The sequence below is a fragment of the Phyllobates terribilis genome, unplaced genomic scaffold (assembly GCF_046119375.1).
Source record: "Phyllobates terribilis strain yellow unplaced genomic scaffold, ASM4611937v1 Scaffold_20__1_contigs__length_20440879, whole genome shotgun sequence".
NCBI lineage: Eukaryota > Metazoa > Chordata > Amphibia > Anura > Dendrobatidae > Phyllobates > Phyllobates terribilis.
Window position 1 is genome coordinate 3,123,747 of NW_027362780.1, and position 4,841 is coordinate 3,128,587.

A 4,841-nucleotide genomic window follows, 5' to 3' on the forward strand; every position below is an offset into this window, starting at 1 on the left:
AACTCTTCCATTGTTCTCGGAATTCCGCTGACATTTAAAAATGCTTCGGAACTTTTCCTTTGTTCTCAAAATTCTGCTGACATTTATTTATGCTTTGGAAATCTTCCATTGTTCTCCAAAATCTGCTGACGTTTAAAAATGCTTCAGAACTCTCCCATTGCTCTCGGAATTCCGCTGAAGTGTAAAAATGCTTCGGCACTCTTCCATTTTTCTCGGTATTCCGCTGAAGTTTAAAAATGCTTTGGACCTCTTCCATTGTTCTCGGAATTCCGCTGAAGTTTAAAAATGCTTCGGAACTCTTCCATTGTTCTCGGAATTCTGCTGGCGTTTAAAAATGGTTCCGAACTCTTCCATTGTTCTCGGAATTCTGCAGACATTTAAAAATGGTTCAGAACTCTTCAATAATTCTCAGAATTCTGCTGTAGTTTAAAAATGCTTTGGAACTCTTCCATTGTTCTCGGAATTCTGCTGAAGTTTAAAAATGCTTCCAAACTCGTCCATTGTTCTCGGAATTCCGCTGAAGTTTAAAAATGGTTCGGAATTCTCCCATTGTTCTCGGAATTAAGCTGACATTTAAAAATGCTTTGGAACTTTTCCATTGCTCTCGGAATTCTGGTGAAGTTTAAAAATGCTTTGGAACTTTTCCATTGTACTCAGAATTCTGCTGAAGTTTAAAAATGCTTCGGAACTTTTCCATTGTACTCGGAATTCTGCTGAAGTTTAAAAATGCTTCAGAACACTTTCATTGCTCTCGGTATTCCGCTGTAGTGTAAAAATGCTTCGTAACTCTTCCATTTTTCTCGGTATTCCGCTGAAGTTTAAAAATGGTTCGGAACTCTTCCATTGTTCTCGGAATTCTGCTGATGTTTAAAAATGGTTCGGAACTCTTCCATTGTTCTCGGAATTCCGCTGACATTTAAAAATGCTTCGGAACTTTTCCTTTGTTTTCGGAATTCTGCTGATGTTTATAAATGCTTTGGAACTCTTCCATTGTTCTCGGAATTCTGCTGATGTTTAAAAATGCTTCTGAACTCTTCCATTGTTCTTGGAATTCCGCTGAAGTTTAAAAATGCTTCTGAACTCTTCCATTGTTCTCGGAATTCTGCTGGCGTTTAAAAATGGTTCCGAACTCTTCCATTGTTCTCGGAATTCTGCTGACATTTAAAAATGGTTCGGAACTCTTCAATAATTCTCAGAATTCTGCTGTAGTTTAAAAATGCTTTGGAACTCTTCCATTGTTCTCGAAATTCTGCTGAAGTTTAAAAATGCTTCTGAACACTTCCATTGTTCTCGGAATTCCGCTGAAGTTTAAAAATGCTTCGGAACTCTTCCATTGGTCTCGGAAATAAGCTGACATTTAAAAATGCTTTGGAACTTTCCCATTGTTCTCGGAATTCTGCTGACGTTTATAAATTCTTTGGAACTCTTCCAGTGTTCTCGGAATTCTGCTGACGTTTAAAAATGCTTCAGAACACTCCCATTGTTCTCGGAATTCCGCTGAAGTGTAAAAATGCTTCAGAACTCTTCCATTTTTCTCGGTATTCCGCTGAAGTTTAAAAATGCTTCGGACCTCTTCCATTGCACTTGGAATTTTGCTGATGTATAAAAATGATTCAGAACTCTTCCATTGTTCTCGGAATTCCGCTGACATTTAAAAATGATTCGGAGCTTTTCCATTGTTCTCGGAATTCTGCTGACGTTTATAAATGCTTTGGAACTCTTCCATTGTTCTCGGAATTCTGCTGATGTTTAAAAATGCTTCCGAACTCTTCCATTGTTCTCGGAATTCCGCTGAAGTTTAAAAATGCTTCGGAACTCTTCTATTGTTCTCGGAATTCTGCTGGCGTTTAAAAATGGTTCCGAACTCTTCCATTGTTCTCGAAATTCTGCTGACATTTAAAAATGGTTCGGAACTCTTCAATAATTCTCAGAATTCTGCTGTAGTTTAAAAATGCTTTGGAACTCTTCCATTGTTCTCGAAATTCTGCTGAAGTTTAAAAATGCTTCCGAACGCTTCCATTGTTCTCGGAATGCCGCTGAAGTTTAAAAATGCTTCGGAACTCTTCCATTGTTCTCAGAATTAAGCTGACATTTAAAAATGCTTTGGAACTTTCCCATTGTTCTCGGAATTCTACTGACGTTTATAAATGCTTTGGAACTCTTCCATTGTTCTCGGAATTCTGCTGACGTTTAAAAATGCTTCAGAACACTCCCATTGTTCTCAGAATTCTGCTGTAGTTTAAAAATGCTTTGGAACTCTTCCATTGTTCTCGAAATTCTGCTGAAGTTTAAAAATGCTTCCGAACGCTTCCATTGTTCTCGGAATTCCGCTGAAGTTTAAAAATGCTTCGGAACTCTTCCATTGTTCTCGGAATTCCGCTGACATTTAAAAATGCTTCGGAACTTTTCCTTTGTTCTCAAAATTCTGCTGACATTTATTTATGCTTTGGAACTCTTCCATTGTTCTCCAAAATCTGCTGACGTTTAAAAATGCTTCAGAACTCTCCCATTGCTCTCGGAATTCCGCTGAAGTGTAAAAATGCTTCGGCACTCTTCCATTTTTCTCGGTATTCCGCTGAAGTTTAAAAATGCTTTGGACCTCTTCCATTGTTCTCGGAATTCCGCTGAAGTTTAAAAATGCTTCGGAACTCTTCCATTGTTCTCGGAATTCTGCTGGCGTTTAAAAATGGTTCCGAACTCTTCCATTGTTCTCGGAATTCTGCAGACATTTAAAAATGGTTCAGAACTCTTCAATAATTCTCAGAATTCTGCTGTAGTTTAAAAATGCTTTGGAACTCTTCCATTGTTCTCGGAATTCTGCTGAAGTTTAAAAATGCTTCCAAACTCGTCCATTGTTCTCGGAATTCCGCTGAAGTTTAAAAATGGTTCGGAATTCTCCCATTGTTCTCGGAATTAAGCTGACATTTAAAAATGCTTTGGAACTTTTCCATTGCTCTCGGAATTCTGGTGAAGTTTAAAAATGCTTTGGAACTTTTCCATTGTACTCAGAATTCTGCTGAAGTTTAAAAATGCTTCGGAACTTTTCCATTGTACTCGGAATTCTGCTGAAGTTTAAAAATGCTTCAGAACACTTTCATTGCTCTCGGTATTCCGCTGTAGTGTAAAAATGCTTCGTAACTCTTCCATTTTTCTCGGTATTCCGCTGAAGTTTAAAAATGGTTCGGAACTCTTCCATTGTTCTCGGAATTCTGCTGATGTTTAAAAATGGTTCGGAACTCTTCCATTGTTCTCGGAATTCCGCTGACATTTAAAAATGCTTCGGAACTTTTCCTTTGTTCTCGGAATTCTGCTGATGTTTATAAATGCTTTGGAACTCTTCCATTGTTCTCGGAATTCTGCTGATGTTTAAAAATGCTTCTGAACTCTTCCATTGTTCTTGGAATTCCGCTGAAGTTTAAAAATGCTTCTGAACTCTTCCATTGTTCTCGGAATTCTGCTGGCGTTTAAAAATGGTTCCGAACTCTTCCATTGTTCTCGGAATTCTGCTGACATTTAAAAATGGTTCGGAACTCTTCAATAATTCTCAGAATTCTGCTGTAGTTTAAAAATGCTTTGGAACTCTTCCATTGTTCTCGAAATTCTGCTGAAGTTTAAAAATGCTTCTGAACACTTCCATTGTTCTCGGAATTCCGCTGAAGTTTAAAAATGCTTCGGAACTCTTCCATTGGTCTCGGAAATAAGCTGACATTTAAAAATGCTTTGGAACTTTCCCATTGTTCTCGGAATTCTGCTGACGTTTATAAATTCTTTGGAACTCTTCCAGTGTTCTCGGAATTCTGCTGACGTTTAAAAATGCTTCAGAACACTCCCATTGTTCTCGGAATTCCGCTGAAGTGTAAAAATGCTTCAGAACTCTTCCATTTTTCTCGGTATTCCGCTGAAGTTTAAAAATGCTTCGGACCTCTTCCATTGCACTTGGAATTTTGCTGATGTATAAAAATGATTCAGAACTCTTCCATTGTTCTCGGAATTCCGCTGACATTTAAAAATGATTCGGAGCTTTTCCATTGTTCTCGGAATTCTGCTGACGTTTATAAATGCTTTGGAACTCTTCCATTGTTCTCGGAATTCTGCTGATGTTTAAAAATGCTTCCGAACTCTTCCATTGTTCTCGGAATTCCGCTGAAGTTTAAAAATGCTTCGGAACTCTTCTATTGTTCTCGGAATTCTGCTGGCGTTTAAAAATGGTTCCGAACTCTTCCATTGTTCTCGAAATTCTGCTGACATTTAAAAATGGTTCGGAACTCTTCAATAATTCTCAGAATTCTGCTGTAGTTTAAAAATGCTTTGGAACTCTTCCATTGTTCTCGAAATTCTGCTGAAGTTTAAAAATGCTTCCGAACGCTTCCATTGTTCTCGGAATGCCGCTGAAGTTTAAAAATGCTTCGGAACTCTTCCATTGTTCTCAGAATTAAGCTGACATTTAAAAATGCTTTGGAACTTTCCCATTGTTCTCGGAATTCTACTGACGTTTATAAATGCTTTGGAACTCTTCCATTGTTCTCGGAATTCTGCTGACGTTTAAAAATGCTTCAGAACACTCCCATTGTTCTCAGAATTCTGCTGTAGTTTAAAAATGCTTTGGAACTCTTCCATTGTTCTCGAAATTCTGCTGAAGTTTAAAAATGCTTCCGAACGCTTCCATTGTTCTCGGAATTCCGCTGAAGTTTAAAAATGCTTCGGAACTCTTCCATTGTTCTCGGAATTCCGCTGACATTTAAAAATGCTTCGGAACTTTTCCTTTGTTCTCAAAATTCTGCTGACATTTATTTATGCTTTGGAACTCTTCCATTGTTCTCCAAAATCTGCTGACGTTTAAA